This window comes from Ailuropoda melanoleuca, chromosome 6 (genome assembly GCF_002007445.2).
Source record: "Ailuropoda melanoleuca isolate Jingjing chromosome 6, ASM200744v2, whole genome shotgun sequence".
In the NCBI taxonomy this organism is placed as follows: domain Eukaryota; kingdom Metazoa; phylum Chordata; class Mammalia; order Carnivora; family Ursidae; genus Ailuropoda; species Ailuropoda melanoleuca.
The window spans coordinates 52,665,337-52,680,903 of record NC_048223.1 but is presented as its reverse complement, the minus strand read 5'-3'; the positions used below and the strand labels follow the sequence as shown (position 1 = coordinate 52,680,903).

The 15,567-nt window shown below is 42.7% G+C and overlaps 1 non-coding gene across 1 annotated transcript; it reads right to left on the bottom strand.

The window, feature by feature from the left end:
• Positions 1-11,334: 11,334 nt before the first annotated feature.
• LOC117802834 lies at positions 11,335-11,440 on the bottom strand. Its single transcript, XR_004626357.1, has one exon. It is a non-coding gene; the product is annotated as a U6 spliceosomal RNA (small nuclear RNA).
• Between the last annotated feature and the right edge of the window lie 4,127 nt (positions 11,441-15,567).

Genomic DNA, 15,567 nt, shown 5'->3' with positions numbered 1-15,567 from the left:
AATAAATACATTTATTTATATAAATATGTGTATGTTTCCATATTTCTATTTAGCTTTGGAACTTTCTATCGGGGCGCCTGGGTGGCTCGGTGGGTTAAATGAGCAACTCTTGGTTTTAGCTCAGGTCACGATCTCAGGGTCATGGGATCCAGCCCCACATGGGGCTCCGAGCTCAGCAGTGAGCCTGCTTAGGATTCTCTCTCTCTTCCTCTCCCGCTTTCTTTAAATCTGTCTCATTCGATTTCACTACTGCAAAAAGCCGCATTGTAGTATCAAGATATGAGGGTGCACCAACCATTCTTTGTTGATGGCTAACATTTGTCTGCTTGCAATGTTTATTTATTATGAACAATACCATAGTGAGTGCCCTCAACATATTGTGTGCACATATGAGAGCATTTTTATAGGGCAGAGTTAAGATGGGGAATACTAGATCAAAGGTTATGCCATTTCTACATTTTCAGAGTGACTGTGAAATTGCCCCCAAAAGATTGACCCAGTGGAAGCTCTGCTAATAGGGTATGAGTGTGATTGTCTCTCTATATCTTCCTTCACCGATTCTGCATTTCATAAATCTTTTTAATTTTGCCAGTCTGATGCAATCAAGATGATCTTGTCATTTTTGTTTCTGTTCTACTGAGTTATAACAGACTTGGGAAATTTTCCTGTGCTCTGGCTCTTTGGTTTTTCGTTATAAATTGCTCTTTCAAATCATTAGCCTATTTTCTCTGCGTTTTTAAAATGATTTGTTGGGCTTTTCATTTTTTATGAATATGGGTCTTTGGTTTGTTACATGTACTCCAAATATTTTCTCTTTTTCCTCTTTTAAAATTTGGATTATGGTGCCTTTCTTTAGATCCTTTTCCATCTTACAGAAATGTTAAGATGTTATGGAGTTAAGTCTCTTGAGGGTTTCATTTTGGGCTTCTAGGGTTTCTGATTTTTCCCAAGACAAATTTTCTTTACCCCAAAGGTTACATAAATATATTCTATGTGTTTTCCAATATTTTCCCAATTTTTTTACTTAGAACTCCGGACCATTTGAAATTTATTTTTCAGGGCACCTGGGTGTCTCAATTGGTTAAGTTCCTGCCTTCAGCTCAGATCATGATCCCAGGATCCTGGGATTGACTCCTGCATTGGGCTCCCTGCTCCACAGGGAGTCTTCTCCCTCTGCTACTCACCCCATTCTTGTGTTCTCTCTCTCTCAAATAAATACATAAAATCTTTTAAAAAGGGATTTTATTTTTCAATATGGGTGGGTATTGAATCTGGATTTTTAAAATATAAGGAGCTATTTAATTTTACAAGTATAACTGATCCTTTAGTCTTTTCCAATTCCACTGTGATGAATGGCACCTTTACGTTTTCACCTTGTTATAAGTTCCAGAAGCCCCAGAGAGCTTACATGATTTTCCCAGAGCAACGCTTCTCAACTGGGAACAATTTTGTTTCCAGGCAACTTTGGGCCCCCTTTGGAGACATTGTCCGGTCGTCACTACTAGGGGAGGCGCTACTGACATCTAGTGGTAGAGGCCAGGGATGCCGCTAGACATCCTGCCAGGCACGAGGCAGTCCCCGCAAAGAATTTTCCTTTCAAAATGTTAATAGTACTGGTTGTGAAATCTTGTCCTAGACTCATCACAGCGTATGAATATAGGTCTGAGAAAAAATTCGACTTGGAAAAGGTATATGAACATATTTTATGATCAGCATTTAAAATTACCGGCATTTTGGGGCGCCTGGGTGGCTCAGTTGGTTAAGCGTCTGCCTTTGGCTCTGGTCATGATCCCAAGGTCGTGGGATCGAGTCCTATGTTGGGCTCCCGGGTCAGCGGGAAGTCTGCTTCTTCCTCTCCCTCTGCCCCTCCCCCTGCTTGTGTTCTCTCTCTTTCTTTTTGTCAAATAAATAAATAATAAAAATCTCAAGAAAAAAATAAAATTGCTGACTTTTTGTAACTGTCGATAAATCCTCTAAAAGTCGTTTTGCTTGTGAGCTAATAATTATCACGATTTAGCAGCTGTCTGTTTTCCAGGTGAGAGAGAATGTGACTCTCGGCTCTGACAGTCTGTGACATGTTCCCTATGCTCTCCCACGGAAGTAGCTTATCCCCCCCACTATAGAACACATCCTTTGTTGCCCTGGGTGACACACGCTGGTGCAGACTAATTGTGTGCTCTTTCCTAAACACTGGCTTTGAGCAGACCAGGTGGGGCTGAGGTTTTCACAGCTGACTCTACCTCCCGTACGCAGGGAAATCAGACTGAGACTCATGTAATAGCTGCTGCTAATTTCGGTTTCCCCCCTAGACTGGCCGAAGCAGGATCTCCGGGTTTGGGACCCAGGGATCTGTATTTTTATCAGGTGAATCAGTGGTTCTGAGGGTGAGCTAGGTTTGGGGGTCGCTGCCGTGCTGCACCCACAGACCTCCTGCCCACAGGGAGAGAAGCACATCCCCGTGGGGTAAATTCTTCCAGAGTGACTCTGACCTCAGAAGGGAATGTAATCCCGAGGGGAACGTAGAACCGGAGCTTTTTTAAGATTGAAATTTCCCTGTGCTCCCCAGCATCCAAAAATGTAGTAAAGAGATGATTCGTAATAACCAGGACCTCGTTGAGATTTTAAAATATATCAGGAAAAACCACAAGAGTTGAAGAAAAAAACAGGCGGGTTACTCAGTTTTATGGCTACTAACGATAGTTTGTGTTGGTTCCATTTGCTTTCATCTCAAAGTGCATTTAAAAATTAATTATCATAAATCTGCGTTGCATTTAACGAACAGCCTAGAGGATAAGATCACATGGATTTGGTCTGCACACCGCTAAGAAAGTGCTGGAAGTCACGTAATGCCACCCATGGAGGTGTTTTGCAAATACTCCGATAAATGGACCTTTCCACGTTTATTGGGATGTTTAGCCTCCAGGACCACTCAATCCCGGAGATAAAAGAGGTATGAGAACAGCAGCGAAGGGCTTGAACTTCCAAAATGGCTTCAATGAGAGCAGAACGATTTTCTTAAGCACACTGAGCCGTTAGAAAGCCAAAAGCAAATGGTTATCCTGAAGACTTCAGATCTGAGCGTTCCCTATTGTTTAGCTTTTAAGAGATTCATTATATGTATCATTAAAATGGCTTCCTGGCGAGTGTGTCAAAGAAGGAAGAGAAATTTGAAGTGGATTGACAGAAATTCAGTATATGTGTGCAAATCATGACGGAAGACATTTGTGATGAAAAAATTAATAAAATAAATAAATAAATAAATCCAAGAGCTAGCTAAACATAGTTCCCTGGTGGAGAGCATTTTGGGGAAAGAAAGTGAAGGGAAGGGAGGGCCTGGGGGGCTCAGTTGGTGACTTGTCTGCCTTTGGCTCAGGTTATGAATCTCAGGGTCCTGGGATCAAGTCCCCATGTCGGGTTCCCAGCTCAGCCCGGAGCCTGCTTCTCCCTCTCCCTTGTGCTCTCTCTGCCTCTGTCTCCCTCTCAAATGAAAAAATAAAATCTTAAAAGAAGAAAAAGAAAGAAAGAAAAGAAAGTGAAGGGCAGAATCCAGAGCATGTCTGAGGACCCTATTAACCCTAGGGGCTTGGTAACCTTGATATCCATTGCTATCCACCTGTCATCCAGGTGATACGAAGTCTGGCTGAATATGGGATAGTGCAGCAAAGGAGGGATATTTCTTCCCGTGCACATCATCCAGTGGGAAAATTAGGGGACCCAAGTAGCCCTGGTCTGAGTACTGACTCACGACTCCTTCTGAAGCCATGTCCAGAGTGCATGGATTCTGGGGTAGGGGGTCTGGGCTAGTGATTGCAGGTGTATGGCCATTCGAGAATAGCGATCAGGAAAAAGGAAGGTCCTAGGACTTACCCATCTGTTATAAGTCAGCAGGTGAAGACGTGTGAGTGTTGAACTTAAAACTACCTAAGACTTGTGAGTACATTTATATAGATAAATAAACCCAGTAGTCATCAGATGTAGGATTCAATCGCTCAAGAAGGCAGATAAGTAATTTAGGAGCTATCCAAATCAGTGCCTTTGTCCCCAGATGTCTTTTTTCCCCTAATTAGGAAAAATCTCTACCTTGTTTTGTCGGAGGGCGTGTAGGTCCACTAATAAAGAAGAACCTCGTTAGTGAGGCACTCCAGGAAAGTGGAAGGAGCACTGGAGAGGGAATCAGGGCCGGGGTCCCTGGGGCAAGCTAGTTGTGTGACCCTGGGGAGTTCACTTCCCCCATCTAGGCCCTGGAATCTATACAATTCAGTTGAAACCAGATCAGTAGTTTTCAAACTGTTTTGTTGAAGTCTGGGTCCTGTAGAAGGGCTGCAAGAAGTCTGCCAACGGAGGCATTCAATTTTGTTTTCTAAAGTAATTTTACTCATTTAAATAACTTTGCCTCACATGTAATCACAAATGTCTATTTGTATATTAAAGTTCACGTCAGTAGTCACATAGTCATTAACTTTTGCTGGAAATATAGAGTAGAAATCCTCTGCTCTCTTACATAATTGAGGAGAATTGAGGTTGTTTAAAACCTCTTAACTGTTTAAAAACGAGTATGACTTCAAGTACTTTTTTTTTTTTAAGATTTTATTTATTTATTTGACAGGGAGAGACAGCCAGCGAGAGAGGGAACACAAGCAGGGGGAGTGGGAGAGGAAGAAGCAGGCTCCCATCGGAAAAGCCTGATATGGGGCTCGATCCCAGAACGCTGGGATCACGCCCTGAGCCAAAGGCAGACGCTTAACGACTAAGCCATCCAGGCGCCCCTGAAATCAAGTACTTTTGTGTGCAGATTTATCATGTCATTGAACTCAACAAAATAAAGCGCCGAAGTGTAAGCCAAGACCGATTCCCTGGAGTACTGTTGCTTATAATAATTCCTAATTCGGAGGATTATCAGAGTAACCTCATTCTTATCACTTCATAACGGCCGAAGGTCATAAATGTGAATTTTATGTGATAAACTTAGACTAACCATCTACTGTTTGTTGATTGTACACGTGTTGGAGCCCTATGTCATATTATATGTTCGAAAAGATTTTTTTGTCCTAAAACTGTTTCAAAATCACTGGGTGAGATGGTTTCTATAATCTCTTCTCTGGCATTATATCTCGGTCCTTCTTAAAAACATGAGAAATATCTACTCATGTTGTCACCCTTTGAGATTTTGGAAATTTTGATGAGAGGCAATAGAGTGATGGCTGGGAATACTTTAGTCCAGGAGCCCTTGAAAGAATCAGGCTTGGGTGGATCCAAATTTAGAGAGCGGGGTTAGACAGAGAGCAGCAANCCGGAGACACAAAAGTGGTAGGTGCTGTACTTCCCCTGGCTGGGGGGTGCCAAAGTGCATGTCCTGCTCCTGCTTCTTTATTTCTAATTTTTACATTTATTTTATTTGTTATTTTGGGGGGAAGGGACAGAGGGAGAGTGAGAGGGAGAGAGAGAATCTCAAGCAGACTCCATGCCCAGCACGGAGCCCCACACAGGGCTCAATCTCCAACCCTAGATGGTGACCTGAGCCGAAATCAGGAGTCGGACACTCCACCGACTGAGCCCCCCAGGCGCCCCCAAGTCCGCTTTTTAAAAGTGATCACATAGGAATACAATATATTGAGGCTGATGAAGAACTGGCAGGTCACCTAGTTTATTTTAAAGATTAAAAAGGCCCAGGCGAGAGAAACAACTTGCCCAAATGTTTAAGATCAGCTGCGGCGTGACAGGGCTAAGGCAGGCAGGGAGCGCTGGGGAGTGAAATGTGAGTGGAGGAGGAGAGAGGAAGTGAGTGAGGTAGAGACAGTCTCCTTCCATCACTTCCCTGCATTCAGGGGAAGTCCTAGCAACACCCACCCGCACCCTTTAAAGAATTAAATAGGAAGTGTCTCTGCTTTCAGAAGTTGCTTCTCCTCTCTATGCCTTCTGGCTTGGGGATTCTCTCCATTTCCGGAATGTAGCATTCTACCTTTCACCCTGTCGCTAATGTTGGCATAGATCATTTCTAGAAGATTCTCCCCAAGGGTTCCTGCCTTGAAATATTTGACTGGTCTGTAATAGGCCTAGTATATCTTTCCAACAGGGAATATGAAGCCTATCCTTAATCACAACAATAAACACCAAACAAATCAATCAAAACAAACAACAACAAAAAATCCAGAAACTGTACAATTTTAAAACGATGTCCTAAAAATTATGGAAAAAAATGTTATGCCTGCTTTTTCAAATCTGCAATATACCTAACGAAGGATGGAACAGCTGAGGAACATGAAAGACTCCAAGTATCATTGGGTTTCTTTAAAATTTTTTTCCTAAGGCCATTAAAAGGGTAAGTATGGGGATGTGTGGGTTCAGTTATGGGGCCTGGAAGTCCCAACTGAAAGCTCAAGGACACCTAGCAAGGAGTCCTACCTACCAGAGGCATTGGGAATGGTGGATTCGGACAGACCTGGGTTCAAATCCCAGCTCTGCTCTCACCAGCTGTGGGCCCTTGGGCCATTCTCTGAGTTTCCCTTTTCTTACCTATAAATGAATAATAACACCTTCCTTGCGTTGTTGTTGTAAAGCCTAAAAAAACCCCACATGTGTGAGGAGCACAGCAATGTGCGTGGCATCGAGAAGCTACTTAATATGTCATTGGTATTTATGGTGGCCATACTTATCATTAGAATGAATACCAATTTGTAGGCTTGAGGTAGAGAAAACTGAAAAGAAATCCGATTACTCGGACATTTTCTGCCTCACATTGTAGTTAAAATACGTAAGGAGCTTGAAGCAGGCGACCCTGAGGGCAGACCACGCTCTTCAGCAGCTCGGGTTTGCAAGGCCGGGTGTGGGCACAGTTGCCGGGCCGGGCCCTGTGCTGGGCGGCTCTGGTCGCCACCTGCTTCTCCACAAACTTGGCAAGACGGAAATCTGGAAGCTCTGTCTCTAACAACCTGGTAGATAACTGAGGCAGAAATTTACTCTGAGGCCCTACAATCTGATCATCTGTGTTGATTAAATCCGCAGGTCTATTTCTGGCCGAGGGCGGAGCAGGCGACTTTCCTGATAAACGCAAAGACCTTGGAAAGACCTTGGAAGGACCTTCCCCATTGTGCCACAATGAGGACTGTCCGCCTGCTTTACCTTTCTGCAACCAGAAAGCACTGACCCGAGAAGTACCTATAAATTCATCTAAATACCTAGGAAAAGATAACCTCACCTATTGTTTTTCCTCTTTAAGGAATTACTCCATTTCCAGAGCATCTGTTTCTGCCCTTTTTCTTCTTCTGATACAAGGTCAAGAGGAAGGGAAGCATATTCTCTCATTTAACACATAAAATAGGAAGTAAAAAGACACTTCTCACTCTTTTCCCCAAAAAGGTCACTACTTATTTTCCTCTTTTTTATTCACTCCAACTTGCAATTAATTCCAAAATTAAATATATTTTTTAAAGATTTATTCGAGATAGAGAAAGAGCGAGCACACCAGGGGTACGGGCAAAGGGAGAGGGAAGGACAGAACCACAAGCCGACTCTGTGGGAAGCTCGGAGCCAGACACGGGGCTCCATCTCACGACCCCAAGATCGTGACCTCAGCCAAACCAAGAGTTGGAAGCTCAACCGACTGAGCCACCCAGGTGCCCCCCAAATTAAAAATTCTTAATTCAGAAATTTATTTCTAGGACCCATCCCTGGCAAACAAAAATAGCATAAGCAGCCACGTGAGGGAAATGGTTACGTAAAATCCAGTTCAATCTCACAACAGAGTACTATTCAGTCATTACAGATACATTGTAGCGGGGTGTTCACATGTTCACAATATGTTTCAACGCAGAAGATAAAGACTACTAAATAATATTTACTAAATAGACATAAGACCAGAAAGAAATCTATCAAAATATGAACCAAGTAGTTTTTGGTGGTGAGGATTTTGGTTATTTATTATTTTCTTTGTTAGTGTCTATTTCCTAAAACGTCTATAATAAACAGATTTTACTTCTGCAATTGAACAAAAACAAAATAATTTTTTTTTTAATTTAAGAGACTATTCCCGAGCCTATTTTAATCCAGAGAAAGGCAGTGCAGAAAGAACCGCAGGAATGGCCTACCTCAGGGAGGGGTTCATTTGCCGAAGGAGGGCTGATGCAGGAATGCAGGAATGCTGTCACCCAGCTGGAGGACTAAGTGGGAGAGGAAGCAGGACACTGACCACACAGCTTCCCCTGTAATCAGCCATCACTCCAGCAATGGCTTCACTGCCTCAGGCCCAAATTCTTCCGCAGTTGCTTTAATCCTCGGCTACCACTCTCCCAGCTGCCCCAGTGGAGCTCCTCAGTTTCCCTGAGTGTGGACTAGACTCTCCTGGGACTCTGGGAGATTTTAGCTGCTGCACAGGCTACTAAATCGTACAGAGGTGCTAAATAACACAGAATCACAGGATGGGGGAGTCAGTCCCTATTGTCACTGTGACAAATGACCACGACCATAGTGTTTAAAGTCACATACGTGTATTCTCTTATGGTTCTGAAACCAAGGTCAAGGCCAGGAAGCTGAGATCAAGGAGCTGATCAGGCTGTACTCTTTCTGAAGACTTCAGGGGAGAACTGCTTCCTTACGTTTTCCAGCTTCGAGGGGCTGCCCGCATTTCTTGCCTCCAAGTACCTCACACCATTGCTGGTTGTTCCAAGGTCATATTTGCTTTCTCTGACTTTGACCTTCTTGCCTCCTTGTCAGAAGAACCCTCGTGCTTCCATTGGGCCCACCCAGATAACCCAGAATAAAATTCTCACCTCCGGTTTCCCAATGTAATGACAGGTGCAAAATCTCTTTTGCCATAGAAGGTAACACATTCGCAGGCTTCTGGGATTAGGACATGGACATCTTTGGAGGGACATTATACTTCCTACCATGTCTCCCTACCAAATGCCTTTCAACCTTCTGGGGCTCCTGGTTGACTTAGTGGGTTGAGCATGCAACTCTTGGTCTCGGGGTTGTAAGTTCAAACCCCACCATTGGGTGTTCAGATTACTTAAAAATAAAATCTTAATTTTTTTTTCTTTCAACCTTCTGAACATCACAAGGAGAGAAAGTCTAACTTTGGTTTATGTCTTTGTTTCTAGCAATTTCTCATCTCCCTGGCAAACAAAGAGAGCATCTAACAAAAGAAAGGCAGTTCTAAAACTCTCACGCCCTGACTAGTCATGATATCTATTTTATCATCAATTATGTTTTTTATTGCTATTATGTTTATGGCAACTTTCAAGTTTTGGCAAATAATACCTTTCCTTCCATTAATAGTAGCTGCAGGAAGTTTCTTTCTTTCTTTTTTTAAAGATTTTATTTATTTATTTGGGTGGGGGAAGCGCGCGCACACGGGTGGGGGAGGGGCAGAGGGAGAGGCAGACTCCCCCACGCTGGACTGGATCCCAGGACCCTGAGACCATGACCTGAGTTGAAGGTAGGTGCTTAACCCACTGAGCCACCGAGGCTCCCCAGCAAGGAAGTTTCTTTTTAAAAGGTATTTAAGTTAAAGAGATAAATTGATTTTGAGAACTTTGAATAAGCAGGATTATGGGTGGCATGCAGATACAGCAAGCATTGTGAATGAGAAATGTGAGTGACCCAAGCTTGAGAAATAATGCCTTAGGAGAACAGCACCCCACTTAAAATTAGGGAAGAGTCAGGACGTTCAGGGACGACTCTGCTCCTTGCTTAGCTCTGAGTGAGGCCTTCCTTGAGGAATGTCATACAATTTCCCTTCTGCTTCTGGGCGCCTGGCTGGCTTAGTCCGTGGAGCGTGCGACTCTTGATCTCGGGGTTGTGAGTTCGAGCCCCACTTTAGGTGTGGAGATTACTTAAAAATAAAAATCTTTAAAAAAAAATCCAAGAAAAAAACCCCCAATTTCCCTTCTGCCTCTTTGACAGTATGTTCTCCACATACATAGAGGATGGGTCAAGAAGATTGGGAGAGAGAACTTCGTCTTCATTCAGGAAGAATGCAAATCAGCAATGGAAAATTGGTGGGGTGTCATTTAGCGGGCATGGGCTATGGGCGAATCTTGCAAGTCTTGCTGAGAGGTAAAGATAAGTTCCAGTGCTCATGTGGCCGAACAACCAATCAGGACAATCTAGGCAGGAAGAGCTGGGTCCATAGGGAGAGAAACCAGGAGGTTCCTTGAACTTTGGAGGTCAAATAGTCCAATCCTTTCAGCTTGGAGGCAGAGGGGAGAGGGGAAGGATGGAACAGATGGCGATGGGAGGGTGCGGGAACTTTGCATGGTGAAGGTAGTTTTCCCCCGGGGGCTTTACCAGGGATTTCCCTAAGAAGCTTTTGGGGCGGAAGCGTCATCATTATCAACGTTAGATTTTCCCGGGCGGTGACCCCAGTACCACGAGGGTCCCCTGAGTACCAACCACTGGCCAGATTGTCTCAGTGATGGGCTGAGACAGAGCTAGATTTTAATTTTCTCTCTGTTTAAATCACAATATGTCTTGGATTACTGGTCTTCTCTTAATAAAACATTATAAAATGTTTTTTGTTTACCTTTTATGCAGTCTGCCTCAGAAGCAAATATTCTGGGTCTTATTAAATATTTCCTATGCTTCACATTGTCTTTACCGGATCTTTGATTGCTTAAAATAACTGAGGTTTTCAATATGAAAAGAGCTAAGGGTTTGGTTTTTTTTTTTGCAACTATGTAACTTCTTCCTATATTTGCCTTTTGACAGCTTAAACTACTAGAAATACCAGTGTGTGGTATACCCGTTTAAGCCCTGTTTAAATAACCTACTTAATAATAAATCATTTTTATATTTGCATTTTTCTAATTTTCGATCACACACATGTACTTTTTAGTAATAAAAATCGTATTATTTTATTATCGCATAGAAACCTATGTGGTTTCCATATATCCCTGTGGGAAATCTTGCAGAGCAGGTAGTTAGCAGTTTGTCCTTTGTTCCATCCCAGGGCTGATTTTTGGCCTCTGTCTTCTGTGTTTGGAGCTGTGCCATCCCACATGGCTGATGAGATGCTTTGATAGAATCCAGGACCCAGTGTTTTCACCTATAGTAGTTTCCAGGGATCTTTCTTTGGGGAGGGATGATGGTGGCAGGGGACAGAGGTCATTTTTAAGTGTTTACCATTTTTAAAAAAATATGGAACGCTTGGGGCGGCTGGGTGGCTCAGTCATTCAGCGACTGCCTTCGGCTCAGGTCACAATCCCAGGGTCCTGGGATCGAGCCCCACATTGGGCTCCCTGTTCGGCAGGAAGCCTGCTTCTCTGTCTCCCATTCCCTCTGCTTGTGTTCCCTCTCTCGCTGTCTCTCTCTGTCAAATAAATAAATAAGATCTTAAAAAAATATATGGAACGCTTCGCGAATTTTTGAGGCATTCTCGTGTGGGGCCATGCTAATCTTTTCTGTGTGGTTCCAACTTCAGACTCTGTGCCGTCTATGTAAACACTTAAAAGTGCTTATTTTGGTGAAGCTTATGAAGGACATGTAGTATTCCGAAAACATTAACTTTCTCAGCTCAGTGGACTGGTTTGGTTAGGAAAGCAATTTGCCCACAGATCAAAATGACAAAAACATAACAAAACAACGAAAACTAACAAATAAACAGAAACAAAAACAGACCCATAAATACACGGAACAAGCTGAGAGGTTGTCAGAGCGGAGGGGTGGGGAGATGGCCAAAATGCATGAAGGCGGTGGGAGACACAGGCTTCCAGTGATGGACCGAACAGGTCCTGGAAGACAAGACACAGCGCAGGGAACACGGCGATTACAATACCGCCCGGTGGTAACAGAGGCAGCTGCACTTGTGAGCGCAGCCCAATGAACAGAGCTGCCGAGGCGCTAGGTTCATACGGACGCTGACGTAGCGCTATGCGTCGACTGCTTCAATCAAAACTTTTTAAAATGGCAAACAAAGGTAGGAGTTATTGGGGAAAAAATTGGTGCCTTTATACTTCACAGAAGTTTTTAATAATGGTGCAATATTATTGTCATTCTTCTTTCCATTTGGATTGGCTCTGTGCGAGCTGTGATGATGCTGATGGAGATTTTGATGAGATAAGAGCCCCTGTCACACCCAGATCCTGGCTGGGGGAGGTTTTCATAACCATCAAGGTGTGAATGCCAGGAATCTGTTTTCACTGGACCCCAAAGCACTTCTTCAATCACATCAGAGCTCTAAAATGGAATGAGAACCACCTGGATGTTTTGCAATCTCTCCGTTTCAGATGAAGATAAGAGTGAAGTCAATGGAAACGCGAGAAACTGACATTTCCCCTCAGGGTTAATATGTGCACAGCAGGTGTCAGCACTGAATTCCATGTCCAGTGGGACTAGCAATGAATTCAAATTAACAAACCCGAGTTGAGTGTTTTCTACTTTCAAGTCACCTTGCTGAGCCCTGGAAAGTTAAAAGACAAAGCCAAAACGCGGAAACGACCCGGAAGTCCTTCAGTGGTAAATAGTTAAATAAACCGTAGGGGGCCCATACCCTGGATATTTCTCAGCAATAAAAAGGAGCAAATGCGATACACTTTAACAGTTCACAGTTTGGATGGCTCTCAAGTGCGTGAAAGAAGCGACTATCAAAAGGAGTTCGCATACCGCAAGATTCCATTTACACAAAGTTAGAGATGAAGAACAGATTAGTGGTTGTCAGGGTTGGATTCAAGGAGGGCTGGGGAGTGTGGGAGTGGTTGTTAACCCTGCAGGGAAAGCTCGAGGGGAATTTTTGTGGTGATGGGCAGTTCTGGATCTTAATTGTGGTGATGGTTACACAATCTGCACACACACACAGGAGTGCATAGTGAGATCTGAATAAACTCTGTGGGTTATACCAAGGTCAGCTTCGTGGTTTTGAGAGCACGCTATAGTCATGTAAGATATTACCTCTGGGGGAAACTGAGCCAAGAGTATGTAGGACCTTCCTGTACTACGTTTGCAATTTCACAGCAGTCTATATTTTTTCCAAAATAAAGATTTTAAAAAGTTAAAAGGTAAGAAACACATAAATCCTGTTCTCAAGCTACTTAAAACTATTAGGGAGATAGACTAAAGAGATAATTCAGGAGCATAATAAAAAGTGATTTAGAAGAAGAAGATGAATCTGGGGGCGTGAAGTTCAAGGAAATCTTTTCAGAAGTGGTGGTGTTTGAGCCAGACCTTGGAAGGTGTGGCTGAGCTTTGCACAGGAGGACAATGGGGAAGTGATCAGAGCTGACCAAGGCCCTAGGTGGTCAGATAACTTCCTTGCTCTTGGATTCATGAGTCTCGAAAAGCCATCATTTTAGTCCAGTTCCACCTCTCTGAAACTAATTATACTTCCTGAAAGAAATTCACCAGACACTTTACCTTCGACATGCATTTGTATTAGAAATTAATATTATTATTTACCTTGTTCTATACAAAATATTAATGGGATATTCAGGCTTGAGAAAGTATAGTTCCCTAGTGAGTCTGTTATGAGGTTATGAGTTTCTTGCTTTGTGTAAATGTAAGGGTAAGTAAAAAAAAGGAGAAGCGTTGTCAAATTTTCGGTAACTTTATATTACAAAGTCTATAACCAAGTTCCGCATCAGTGGGTTGCTAGATTCTATGCTTACTTGGAAACGATCCTGGTATTTCAGACAAACTGATGAAAAATGTGTTAGCAATCTTCTACTCATCGAACTTTTTCATCCACCCTTATTGAGAAATAACTGCCATATAACATTGTGTAAGTTTAAGACATACGGTGTGATGATTTGATACATTTATATATTGTGAAATGTTTACCACAAATAAGGTTAGTTAACACATCCTTCATCTCACATCACTACTCTTTTGTTGTTATGGTGAGAACAGTAAACAATACAGTATCGTTAACTATAGTCACCACGCCGAAATAGAGTCCCAGAACTTACTCTTCTTAGCTGAAAGTTTGTGCCCTTTAACCACATCTCTCCATTTCCCCTCACCACCCCCCCCTCCCTGGCAACCACCATTCTACTCCCCTTTCTACAAGGTCGATATTTTTAGATTCCACAAATAACTGAGATCCTGTTATTTGTGGAATCTAAAAACATCGACCTTGTAGAAAGGGGAGTAGAATGGTGGTTGCCAGGGAAAACCCAAAGGAATCCACTCCCAAACTATTAGAAGTTATAGAACAATTCAGTAAGGTGGCAGGATACAAAATCAATGCCCAGAAATCAGTTGCATTTCTATACACGAATAACGAGACTGAAGAAAGAGAAATTAGGGAATCCATCCCATTTACAATAACACCAAAAACCATGCGTTACCTTGGAATTAACTTAACCAGAGACGTAAAGGACCTATATGCTAGAAACTATAGATCACTTTTGAAAGATATTGAGGAAGACATAAAAAGATGGAAAAATATTCCATGCTCATGGATTGGAAGAATTAACATAGTTAAAATGTCCATACTACCCAGAGCAATCTACACTTTCAATGCTATCCCGATCAAAATACCGAGGACATTTTTCAAAGAACTGGAACAAATAGTCCTTAAATTTGTATGGAACCAGAAAAGGCCCCGAATCTCCAAGGAACTGTTGAAAAGGAAAAACAAAGCTGGGGGCATCACAATGCCGGATTTCGAGCTGTACTACAAAGCTGTGATCACAAAGACAGCATGGTACTGGCACAAAAACAGACACATCGACCAATGGAACAGAATAGAGAACCCAGAAATGGACCCTCGGCTCTTTGGGCAACTAATCTTTGATAAAGCAGGAAAAAACATCCGGTGGAAAAAAGACAGTCTCTTCAATAAATGGTGCTGGGAAAATTGGACAGCTACATGCAAAAGAATGAAACTTGACCACTCTCTCACACCATACACAAAAATAAACTCCAAATGGATGAAAGACCTCAATGTGAGACAGGAATCCATCAAAATTCTAGAGGAGAACATAGGCAACAACTTCTATGACATCGGCCAGAGCAACCTTTTTCACGACACATCTCCAAAGGCAAGAGAAATAAAAGATAAAATGAACTTATGGGACTTTATCAGGATAAAGAGCTTCTGCACAGCCAAGGAAACAGTCAAAAAAACTAAGAGACAGCCCACGGAATGGGAGAATATATTTGCAAAGGACACCACAGATAAAGGACTGGTATCCAAGATCTACAAAGAACTTCTCAAACTCAATACACGAGAAACAAATAAACAAATCATAAAATGGGCAGAAGATATGAACAGACACTTTTCCAATGAAGACATACAAATGGCTAACAGACACATGAAAAAATGTTCAAAATCATTAGCCATCAGGGAAATTCAAATCAAAACCACACTGAGATACCACCTTACGCCAGTTAGAATGGCAAAGATAGACAAGGCAAGAAACAACAATTGTTGGAGAGGATGTGGAGAAAGGGGATCCCTCCTACATTGTTGGTGGGAATGCAAGTTGGTACAGCCACTCTGGAAAACAGTGTGGAGGTCCCTTAAAAAGTTAAAAATTGAACTACCCTATGACCCAGCCATTGCACTACTGGGTGTTTACCCCAAAGATACAGACGTAGTAAAGAGAAGGGCCATATGCACCCCAATGTTCATAG